At 38.6% G+C, this 12,952-nt stretch overlaps 1 protein-coding gene across 1 annotated transcript in view; it reads right to left on the reverse strand.

The window, feature by feature from the left end:
* Positions 1-10,875, reverse strand: part of LOC108696727 (paired box protein Pax-6) — a 34,313-nt gene extending 23,438 nt beyond the window's left edge. Inside the window, exon 1 of the mRNA XM_018226335.2 lies at positions 10,622-10,875. The gene's annotated coding sequence lies outside the window, so the exon portion shown is untranslated. The remainder of the gene's footprint in view (positions 1-10,621) is intronic.
* Between the last annotated feature and the right edge of the window lie 2,077 nt (positions 10,876-12,952).

The following is a 12,952-nucleotide window of genomic DNA, read 5'->3' on the forward strand; positions in this document are numbered from 1 at the left end:
TTGACCACACCCCTTTCTGTGGCCACACCCCCTAATTACCATGTTTGTTTTACAAAATTTGGCAGGTTATGAAAGTTTGAAAATATTTCTCCTTATCTAAACTGTGTTTTTGTGTCTCAAAATTGTTACAAAGAATCTTATTTGCACCTGTTAGCTGTTCTGTGCTCTCTGCTAAAAGCCAATTAAGGCAGTGGCAACAAGTGAGATGTTTTTAAGGATGTTAAATTAAGGTCTCACAAATGTGTAGGACACCCAAATGAGCATTTGATTACTCAACCAAGGATCCAATGGAAGGAAATGGAATAGTTACTAGAAAATGTTCTTCCAATAACTAGGCCAGTAACATTAACAACAGAGGACAATTTACCAGCAAAGACAGAGCCAATTAGCAATTCTATACCTGAAATACTCTGCATAGCAACAAAATAGAGGTTCCCAGATTTACTTTAAAGCTGCACGTCCCATTCTGGTTTTAAAATGGCTTTGTTGACCTTTTTCACATTTAGGGGGTTATTTACTAAATCTTGAATTAATCTCAGTTTTTATTAAAACAAAGTCGACCAAACTCCCACCCACGAAATAAACTCATTAATCAATAATTGTTCTCGAAAAAACGTCGCAACAAATATGAATTTGAATCGTACGTTTGACTCTCAGAAAACTTGACTTTATCGAATTGTCTCCACGAAAACTCGACTTTATCGGATTATCGGGTTGAAACCACAATTTATCGGATTATCCAGCACAGATCACAGTATCAAGAAAAAACTTCAGGGACATCTGCCATTGACTTCTACATGAACTCGACAGGTTTGAGATGGACTATGTACAGGTTCAGATTTTCAGCAGCTTTGGGGTATAATAAATCTCTAAAATTCAAGGTATTTTTTTTCCTCTAAAAACTCGAGTTTTCCCCTTTAAAAAATCGACCAGAAAAAATTGAGGTTTAATAAATTAGAGTCTTCTGTCTTTTCACTCTTATTACCAACTTTCCATACATTTAAAGAAATTGTGCAAATAGGTTTTACCATTTATAAAAAGTTGAGTTTGGGTTTAATTATTTTGTTCTGCAGCATAGACTAAGGTGTGGATTATAATTATGAAAAAAAAAATTTGTGTGCTACAATTATGGGACCTGTTATCCAGAATGCTTGGAACCTGGCATTTAACTGATATGGGGTCTTTCTCTAATTTGGATCTTCATGCCTTATGTCTACTAGACAAAGCATTTAAAATAAACCCAATAGCTTGGTTTTGCTTCCAATATGGATTAATTATGTCTACAGGCTGATAATTTCCACACACAGTATATACAGGTATGGGCCCTGTTATCCAGAATACTTGGGACCTGGGGTTTTTCCATATAATGGATCTTTGCGTAATTTGGAACTTTTACCCTAAGTCTACTAAAAAAAATCATGTAAACATTAAATAAACCCAATAGGCAAGTTTTGCCTTCAATAAGAATGAATTATATCTTAATTTGGATCAAGTACAAGGTACTGTTTTATTATTACAGAAAAAAATGAAATATATTTGAAAATATTTATTTGGATAAAATGAAGTCTATGGGGGGGGGGACAGTGGCCTTACCATAATTCAGAGCTTTCTAGATGACAGACCCCATACCTGTATTTGTATTTTCTCAGTTGAAGCTGTGTCTATGTGGGGCACCAGAGATTTTCTTTATTCTAAAATTTGGTTCTGTCCCACGGTTCCATTTTTTTCTCTATGCTAAAATCTGGTTTAGTCCCAAAGAGCAGTATTAGTCCATTCGGCTTCTCCTTTGAACTGCTAATTAGTTAAACTGACCAATGCAAAAACCTATTGTTCGGGTTTGCTGAACAAAATGTAATTTAAAGTGAACTGTTTGGCCTTGAGCCTTGCTGTGCCACTAACTACTCCAGCATATCCTTCGGCTCTAGAATCTGATGCACAGCAGCTGTCATGTTCCTTGGACAGCAGATGGCTTGCTAGGCTTGATGGGAGTAGGGCAGGGGATCCACAGTACGACTTAAATCAGCTACACTTGGAGGCATATTTATTAAAGGTCAAATTTCGAATTCATGTGAGTTTTTTTATACTCTATTAAATTCAAATATACTCTAAATTAGACTGGGGTGTTATTTATAAAAAAAAAATCGAACATCTAAAACTCGGAAGAATTGTACCGACTCGAAAACTCGAATCGAATCTGATTAAACTGGATTTGAATTCTTTCGAATGTCTGGAAGGCTACTATGCCCGTGCATAGTAATGTGGGATGAGGTCTCTGAGGAAGCACGTAGACACGAAACGCGTCAGACCTCAGATGCTTGTTTGTATACCAGATGCATAGATAAAGTATATATCCTTTTAACCTGAACTTTGGCTTCGACAGTTTTCTGTGGAAATCCAGCATGCGCTGGTGCAAAGATTGACTACTGATAATACCGTTCTTTCTTGGCGACGGACTTGGGACGGCTGCACCTGGGTCAGGACACCAATCCGGTAATCGATTTATCTACTGGGCATTATCTAAAACTTTTATTGTAGAAGAAACTGCTCCAGATCTTAAAGGAGAAGGAAACCTCCTGGGCGCAAAAAGCCTCCCCCCTCCCCTGTGTTGCTCCCCCTCCGTCCTCCCTCCTGGCCTACCTGTCCCGCTGGGCAAATGCCCCTAACTTGTTACTTACCCCTCTGCGCAGGTCCAGTCCACAGAGTTCACAGACGCCATCTTCTTCCATGCAATCTTCTTCCTGCTTTGACAGGTGTTTTTGGCGCATGCGCAGTAGGAGCATTTCACCGGTACGGATCTACTGCGCATGCGCCGTGACTTTTGGCGCATGCGCAGTAGATCCATACCGGCGAAATACGCCTACTGCGCATGCGCCGGTCAAAGCAGGAAGAAGATCGCGTGGAAGAAGATGGCGTCTGTGAACTCCGTAGACTGGACCTGCGCAGAAGGGTAACAAGTTAGGGGCATTTGCCCAGTGGGACAGGTAGGCCAGGGGGAGGGGGAGCAACACAGGGGAGGGTTTTTGCGCCCAGGGGGTTTCCTTCTCCTTTAAGCGCAAGGTTTGGGGCTGTGCGCTCCCTAACCAATGGATGTAACCAGTGAGCAATCAGAGGGATTTCTTCATTTAGTTTTTGCTTATTTTTGGGCGCTGGAAATTTTGTCTGAAAGGCTACTAACATGTCCAAATTGGTCCATGGACCTCTCCCATTGCCTTATACATGAACTTGCCAGGTTTTAGGTGGCTAATAGTCAAATTCGAGTTCTTAAAGGGCCAGAGTATGATAAATCTCGAAATTTGAATTCAAATTAAAACTCAAACCAAGCTTTGATAATTAACAATTCGAATTTGAGAGTTTTGCTCTCCATTATTGATGCCCAAACTGTTGCTTATGCCAGTATCCCCTCAGCAGACCCGTGACCTTTATGACATATTTCACCAACTACAATGTCACCCATAAAACGAGACAGGACAGAAACTGTGTCCACTGGAACAGAATGCTCTATTATTTTAATAGACTCTCACCCTTTAACCCTGAGATGCCCATTTCCTTTTAGCCTACTTTCTCTAACTGATATCTGTAAATAAAATGAAAAAAAAAACCCTTAACCTGAAGGGCTCAGTAACTCTGACCTATTTCTGTAACACTCGGAGCTTTTCCTGTGCCACAACAAGCATTTTAAGTGAGTGCCGTTTCTATAAATGAATAGACTATGAAGAAATCCAGTGGTTGGTGGTCAGTAAGTCAACTGTATTTCACTAGAATTGTTTTATGGTTTGGTTTTATTTGTGTGATCAAGGGTAGAGAGTATAATAATAAGCTGCTGACCCAATGGCTACCAGAGGGCTTTGGGCCTTATCAGGGTTCTAACTGTTTTTCTAACTGGAATATCTGTGTCCAAATAGATATAGTATAGCTTAGGAGGAAATATAATATTTATATAGTACCTACACATTTATGCAGAGTTTTATGCAGATTATACATACATCAGTCCTTACCCTAGTGGAGTTTACAATCTAAGATCTAGATCACATTTACATTAAGTAAAGTCATTTTTTATCAGGAACCAATTAACCATCCTGTATGGGTTTGGAGTGTGGGTGATACCTGAGTACCTGGAGGAAACCTAGGCAGACTCGGGGAGAACATACAAATGCCTTATAGATAGTACCTTGGTGGATATCAAACTCAGGACCCCAACACTGCATAGCAACAACAGACTCGATATTGTCGGCTGATAAAAGAGGCGCTGCATTGGTAGAGACAGGCATCTAAGCTTATGTAGCGTTGCCGTTGTTTTTTAGGCTGTTGGACCTCTTGATTCTTGTGTTTTTGCAACTGTAGTATTTAATAATCTAGCCTAGGATTACATTATAAATTGATTTATACAATGAAATCTTGTCTTGCATAAATAGGGGCAAGAGATATGGATACGTTTTCGTCTTTAGCAGCCTTTGGTTAGAAATCACCTTCAATAAAGGTATGGGTACAGTAGACATTATGAAGATAGGCTTGAAGAATGATTGCTTTTGAGGAGATAGGATTATTATTTATTAATAAATAGTGTTGTTACAGTGACAAGGGGGTTTTACCTCTAGCAAAGAAATGGCTTCTATACAATATAGCCACGGAGGTTCGGCTATGGGAGCCGTTATCCAGAAAGCTCCATATTACAGAAATGCCATCTCCCATACAGTATATTTTATCCAGATAATTGAAATTTTTAAAAATTATTTCCTTTTTCTCTGTAATAATAAAGCAGTAGCTTGTACTTGATCTCAGCTGAGATATAATTACGGTAATCCTTATGGGAAGCAAAACTGGGTTTATTTAATGTTGACATGATTTTTCTAGTAGACTTAAGGTATGAAGATCCACATTACGGAAAGATTTATTATCCAGAAAACGCCAAGCACTCTTGATAACAGGTCTCATACCTGTAGTTGCTATGGAGGTAGTACAGGCTGATTGTGCAGATAGATCGGCCATATTAAAGCCACTAAGGATGCGCATTATCTAGAGAGAAATACCACTGCAATGTTGGGGGTCAGAAATAATATGTCCCTTGTTGTTAGGTCAAGTAAGTAAATGCCTGGTGGCTTTGTTTGTTTATTTACCTATAGATCGATATAAAGAGGGTTCTTCAAAAGGGTTAAAATAGATGGGCCAATATTTGCAGGTAGGTTATTATGAGACTGGAGATGTGGTTACAATGCCACAAATCTACATTATTAGATTATAAACTGCTGCCCATTGTACCCAAAAGTTATATATTATAATATAATATAGACATATTCCCAACCTCCACTTCCATACCATTTTTTTATTGTTAGTTGACAAATACAAGAGTCCTCTGCACTCAACCCATTATCAATATATTTAAGACAGAGACATTTTGTGCATACTGCTACTGAAAAATGCCTTACCCTTTAAACAACACAGGGATTGTTTGTCCATATATTGCAATATATTTAAGCTGGCCAACTACGTCAAAGTCATCCCATATCTGGCCAGTCCTATGCTCAATTTTATCGGATTCATTAAGAATTCTATTGCTTCATTATACATTTTACAAAGGGACTAAGTTTTATCTGCAACTTACTTGCTGCTTTCAAAGTAAAACTCCCATACTTGGCTGCCCTTTTATTAGACACCAGTGGGATCACCTGACTATAGCTGGGAAGGGTGGGAGCTACAACATGGAGCTGGTCACTGCTCCTGTATAAACTATAACAAATAAGGGAAAGTTGTGCTCACCACTATTTTTTAAAACCATTACCAAAAATGTATAATGAAGCAAAATAATTCTTAAATATATTGATAATGGGTTGAGTGCAGAGGACTCTTGTATTTGTCTATATGTATTTTGTGGTCACACCCTCATTGCACCCCCGCCTAATGGTTTTAAAAAAAATTAGTGGTGAGCACAACTTTCCCTTGTTTGTTATAGTTTATTGTTAGTTGCACATAGCTGGGTTAATATAATCATAATAGACTGACATCAGATAAATCAATCAGTGTTAAGTGGTTGGTCTCGTACAAAGGTTTGGTGATTTCCTACTCTGAAGAGTGCTTGCCCTTTAAATGCCTCGCAACTTGTCTTGTTTTCTGGGGCAAGGAAAAAAAGACTCGCCTGAGGCCACAAGCAGCTGACGCAAGCCTGGCTCAGCCACATGAAAAGCAGGGCAATGATCTCTGAACCGCCTGCAACTGCACACTTTCTCATCATTGCATCAGTCTGCTGCCATCATGTCATCCGTACAAGCCAAACACAAACAAGACCATCGTTTCTCACAAGGAAGGGTTACTACATAGGTTAGATTTCCCTGGATGTCTCTACCTCTAGGCAGTTCAGGCTGGGGCCCTCCAGCTGTTATACGAAGAAAATAATCTCCGTTATATTCAACAGATGTATATTTTTTTTTCTGCAAATGGAGCGCTACTGTGGAATAGTAAGGCAAGATTTTATCATAAAAAGAAATGTATTTTTGTGTTTAAGGAGGGGAATTACATTGTCTTTGTAGATTCCTTTATACTATCCCAGGGCCAATGCTATGTATAGTACCCCAGAACCATGGTAGGATAAATGCAGTGCCAATGTCATGCATCCTATTTTGTTGGATAAATACAATGTCAAATCCATATATAGTACTCCAGAACACATGGTAATGTAAATAAGGGTCAGCTTCATATATATATATAATAGAACACATGGGAGGATAAATGTAGTGGACATCACCGTATTGTTTGTAGGGTAGGCACTCAAAGAGCAATCCTCCAGGCAGTAGTAGTAAAAAAAGGTCTTTATTGAAGTACACATAGAACACATGGCAGGTTAAAAACAGGTATAGGACCTGTTATCCAGAATGCCTGGGACCTGGGGTTTTCCGGATAACAGATGTTTCTGTAATTTGTATCTTCATACCTTAAGTCCACTAGAAAATCATATAAACGTTAAATAAACCCAATAGGATTGTTTTGCCTCCAATAAGGACTAATTTAATCTTAGTTGGGATCAAGTACAAGGTAATATTTTATTATTACTGAGAAAAAGGAAATGGTTTTTAAAAATCTGGATAAAATTAAGTCTATGGGAGACAGCCTTCCCATAATTAGGAGCTTTCTGGATAACGGATCCCATCCCTGTACAGTGCCAGTTCCGTATATATTATAATGACCCCATTAATAGTGATGGGTGAATTTGTCCCGTTTCGCTTCGCCACGAATTTTGCGTAAAAATTTGCAGGCGGCGACAAATCATCAATGGGCGCCCGTTAAACTTTCTAACCGGCACCGGCATCAACTTTTTTTCGATGCCGTTGGTGATGGTTTGGGGGCTTAGATTCCCTAACTGTAAAGTAAGGAAAAATGGGGTCAGGGGAAATGGTTGTCGGCATGGGATTATGTCTATAGCAAGTCAATATTGCATTAGGGGAAGGGTCTGTCACTGTGGAAAAGATGTTTCCATAAGATGTGATATGTATTTATATCTTTATTTATTTACAGGTATGGGATCCATTATCTAGAAACAAAGCTGTAATTATGAGAAGGCCATCTCCCATAGACTCTTTTTTGTGTTTATTAAGTTTACTTGTTACAACATTTAACAATATGTAAATTGCATTTAAATATTCACATAGTAAGTAAAAATCTACGTTTCTACTGGTACAATTGTCCAGTGGTTATTTCATTGGGCTGTGAATTTTTATTACCATAAACTATAAGGCCTGATTGGCCAGACAGGTAAGTAGGTCGGTGGGTGGGGAAGGAAGGGTAAAGGAAGGGAGATCAGGCGGTTGAATATATGTTTTAACAAGCAGCAATTATAGACAGCAGCTTGTACTTGATCCAAACTAAGATATAATTAATCCTTATTGGAGGCAAAACAATCCTTTTGGGGTTATTTAATGTTTACATGATTTTTTAGTAGACTTAAGTTATGGATCCAAATGATGGAAAGACCCCTTATCTGGAAAACCCCATGTCCTGAGCATTCTGGACAATAGATCCCATATCTGTAGTCCATTAAATTTCCAACATATTTTACACTTGAAGGGTGACATTAAAAGTATGTGACATATCTGAGAATTATTTATAAAGCAAGACAGGAAGAGCTGTTTCTGTCTGTACAGTGTAACTTTCATGTCATCCTTAAATCACTTCATGTGTTTTCTGTACAAAAACAGTAAGAATTATTTGCCTGCATTCTCCAATAATGTGGGATGCCAATGACAACACTGTAACCAATGTTGGCGACACAACGATTTGTTTAAAGGAGAAATCGTCAGTACAGGTATGGGACCTGTTATCCAGAATGCTTGGGACCTGGGGTTTTTCGGATAAGGGGTCTTTCCTTTGGATCACTATAAGTTGTGTACAATTATCAAAGGTCGAGGTGAATTTTCGAATGAAAAATATTTTTTGTGTACTTCGACTAGGGAATAGTCCAAATTCGATTCGAATTTGAAAAAAATTAAAAAATTTGAATATCGAAATTTATAATGTACTGTCTCTTTAGAAATTCGACTTCGACCATTCGCCATCTAAAACCTGCTGAATTGCTGTTTTAGCCTATGGGGGACCTCCTAGAACCCATTTGGACTTTGAAAATTCGAAGTTCTTTTGGGAAATCGAATTCAATCGAATGCGTTATTCCTTCGATTCGAATACGGACCTATTTGATTGAAAACGGACATATTCGACCCAAAAAAAATTCAACTTAATTTCGGTTGGTCTTTTTGAATTTGAATTTCGAAATTTTTTCAATTCGAAATTCAACCCTTGATAAATATGCCCCTTAAAGTCATTTAAAACATTAAGGGGCCGATTCATTAACTTCGAGTGAAGGATTCGAAGGTAAAAAGCTTCGAATTTCGAAGTTTTTTTGGGCTACTTCGACCATCGAATGGGCTACTTCGACCTTCGACTACGACTATCGAAGGATTCGAAGTAAAAATCGTTCGAATATTCGACCATTCGATAGTCGAAGTACTGTCTCTTTAAAAAAAAATTCGACCCCCTAGTTCGGCAGCTAAAAGCTACCGAAGTCAATGTTAGCCTATGGGGAAGGTCCCCATAGGCTTTCCTAAGTTTTTTTGATCGAAGGATATTCCTTCGATCGTTGGATTTAAATCCTTTGAATCGTTCGATTAGAAGGATTTAATCGTTCGATCGAAGGAATAATCTACTATCTGCGCTAAATCGAAGTATTTTAGTTCCTAGTCGAATATCGAGGGTTAATTAACCCTCGATATTCGACTCTTGATAAATCGGCCCCTAAATAAAGCCAACAGGCTGGTTTTGCCTCCAATAAAGATTACTTATATCTTAGTTGGGATCCAGTACAAGGAACTGTTATTATCACAGAGAAAAAGGAAATCATTTTTAAAAATCTGGATTATTTTCTTAAAATGGAGTCTACGGGAGACGGCTTTCCCACAATTCTGAGCTACATGTGGGATCCATTATATGGAAGGCTTGAGACTAGGGGATTGAGGAAGGGGATCCTGCTATCACTTGGAGCACCATTCCTTAAAACTACTAAAGAGGATACCCAATATACATGTATGCAGCCTAGTTAGCATCGAGTACACGGTACTGATTTATTATTACAGAGAAAAAAGCATCATCATTAAAAATAAATGAGAATTGTTTACTTATATATGACATTGGCAACCAGGGCTTTCTGCATAATGGGTTTCTGGATAACAAATCCCACACTTTTACTTTTATTTTCATAGACAATATACAGTAATGCTGTGGCAAAATACATCTTGTGGCTTTAACCCATAATCCAAGAGCAATAATAGTGAATAAAAATAAAAAAAGAGCCACTGTGCATTAAGGGGCATATTTATCAAGGGTCGAATTTTCGGATTTTAAAAACTTCGAATTTCGAAATCAAAAAGACCAACCGAAATTAAGTCGGTTAAGTTTTTTTTTGGTCGAAAAGGTCAGTTTTTGATCTAATCGAAGTAATATCACATTCGATCAAAGTTTTTCCCCAAAAAAACTTAGCTTTTTCAAAGTCCACCAATTAACTCCAAATAGGTTCTAGGAGGTCCCCCATAGGCTAAAACAGCAATTAGGCAGGTTTTAGATGGTGAATGTTCGAAGCTGAATTTTTAAAGAGACAATACATAATAAATTTCAAATTCGGACTATTCCCTAGTCAAAGTACACAAAAAACCTTTGAAATTCAATTTTTTTTCAATTCGAAAATTCACCTCGACTGTTGATAAATCTGCCCCTAAGTGATATTGATAAGATTCACACTGGGCAACCTGACAGTACCAAGCATGTGCCATTGGGCCATAAAGTACCAGGCTTTGCCTATAGGATGACATACTCTACTTCTAATAAAAACAGATAACAGAAAAATGGGTGCATATTTATCCAACAGTAACACAGGAATTAATTTGGGGAACATAATATATCTGTCCAATAATAGGGAAAGAAGACCACCTGGAATGTGCACCCTGTGAAATCTGAATGGATCAGATAAAATAATGATCTCAATAATTATAGTAAAAAGCACAATATTATTATAAAAAGTAGAGTTTGTCAGTATAAGATTCCTAGAGAAGTTTTATAAGTAATTGCGTCCTATTAGTTTCTTTGGTACCTTTAGTCTGCAGCCCTGAGGCTCCCAGTAGAACCCTGGAGCGAGGAAGAAGGATGTTGGTTCCGTCACCTTTCGGAGAGATTGGGTAGACCTAGGAACACCTCCACACATATGGGTCTTCTTCTCCCACAGCTGGCAGCCGCTCCGAATGACTGTGCCACTCTGAAGCACTAATGAATAAATAAGTTCTCGGAGCTATGAAAACCAACAGGATGGTTCCTCTTGGTGACACTTGTACTAACCATTAATGTCATGTTTGAACTTAATTCTACAGAATGGTTGGGGGAAGGGTGGGAGAGAGAGATGAAAAAAAACACAGAGAAAGGAGGGAGGGAGAAGGGGAAAGGAGAAGGCTAAGCAAAGCAATGGGAGGCACGAGAACAGCAGTCCCCAAGTATCAGCCATGCTCTGTTGGCTGATGAGGGAGCCAGAAAGGTTTTTGGCAGGGCCTGTCAAGTCTACTCATGTTTCAAAATGAACTATATACAAATATATTTATTATATTCATACATATGTATGTAGGGCGTGTTTTTCAAGAAGATCAGGGATATCCAGTCAGTGCCCCCCATCAGCTGTTCTTGAACTACAATTCCCAGCTGCTGAAGGCTGTCAATAAACTGTGTGACTTTTATCTCGGTATAACAGTTGGGTAGACCAGATTTAGGCACGGCTGGTCAATGGTGCCATTAGGAATACAACGAATCCACTATTTTGGATTCGGCTGAACCCCCGAATCCTTTGTGACAGATTCAGCCGAATATCAAAACCGAATCCAAATCCTAATTTGCATCTGCAAATTAATCGTGGGAAGGGGGAAACATTTTTTACTTCCTTGATTTGTGACAATAGTCATGCGATTTCCCTCCCCGCCCCTAATTTGCATATTAAAATTAGGATTCAGATTCGGTGTAGCCGGCAGAAGGATTCGGTCGAATCCAAATCCTGCTGAAAAAGGCTGAATCCTGAACCAAATCCTGAACCGAATCCTGGATTCAGTGCATCCCTAGGTGCCATAGGGGCAGGTTACTTTGAATGATCCATTGGGTAAAATATACATATTGCCTGTAGGGTTTTTTTTTATTTTCACCTGGGATGAATATTTTTCTGAAATGCATTGCAGCACACAACTTTTTTCGATTATTCACTCACCATAAAAGTTTAAAAGATTCTATTTACAGCACACGGCAAAGTAGGTAAAAAATAAATTCTACCTGGGATTTTTTTTTTTATTTTTAATAAAATCTTGCTTTTTGAATGTTGGAAAATAATTGTATTTATATATGGATTTTAAACAGAAGAGGACTGGTCAATTTTGGGCTTAGGTGGCCATACTCTGTAGGATCTATATTCATCATAATTTATTTATACAGTGTCAGCAAGTCTTTACACTAAAGGGGTGGTTCACCTTTAAGTCAACTTATAGTATGTTTTAGAATGACTAATTCTAAACAATTGGCCTCCATTTTTTTTGTAGTTTTTAAATTATTTGCCTTCAACTTCAGACTGTTTGCCACTTGTCAAATGCATTGACAAATGAGAAACGTGATAATTTTCCTGATAGGGCTGAGACATAGGGCTGTTGGGTACAGGTGGGTGAAAGAGGGAAGATTCCTTCTATTTCTGTATGGGGCCTAATCACTACTGTTCAGGAATTCCCAAGTAATATCCTATGCCGTGTGGGTGGTAGGTATTCCCATGAGTTGTCCTGGATCTCTAATCTTTAAATGGGCAGGGAACATGCTCACTCTCTTTTTAGACCCCATCTCAACAGGGAGGTGGAGTTATGTAGGGCTTGCGGTAGAGCTTCCACCACCTTCCAGCAGAAGAAGCTTAATCCTCAGTCAGACCATTCCAAAGTAAAGTTGGGGAGATGAAACCCTGTGACTGAGGCTCAGATAGTGGCAGAGTAAGCTCTTGTTTCAGAACACTTTAGGAGTGTTAGTAAGACAGTAGTAAGCAAGAGCAGCTTTGAGCTCCACTAAGAAGAAATAGTTCTGAGTTAGTAATTCTCAGGCGACATCCAGCAAGTATAGTGCTGGATGTGGACAAGGATCTAGGCTATATTTCTAGTGGTGTGGCCAGTGCACAGTGGTGTCTTACCTGTAAGGGAGTCTTCCATCCTCTCATATTGACTTGTGCATCATTTGTCTATCTATATAGAGTAACTTTATAGAGTAAAAGGTGCCCTTTTCTTCTATTATTTCTACTAAAACAGTACTAAAGTTACAGTTCAGCCACACAGAGTTGCAATAAAATAACAATGCTCGACTGTTCAGCAGCTGTGGGCAGAAGTGGAATCATTTCACCCAACCCTGGACTATTGGACTGAAG

This window comes from Xenopus laevis, chromosome 7L, assembly GCF_017654675.1.
Source record: "Xenopus laevis strain J_2021 chromosome 7L, Xenopus_laevis_v10.1, whole genome shotgun sequence".
Taxonomy (NCBI): domain Eukaryota; kingdom Metazoa; phylum Chordata; class Amphibia; order Anura; family Pipidae; genus Xenopus; species Xenopus laevis.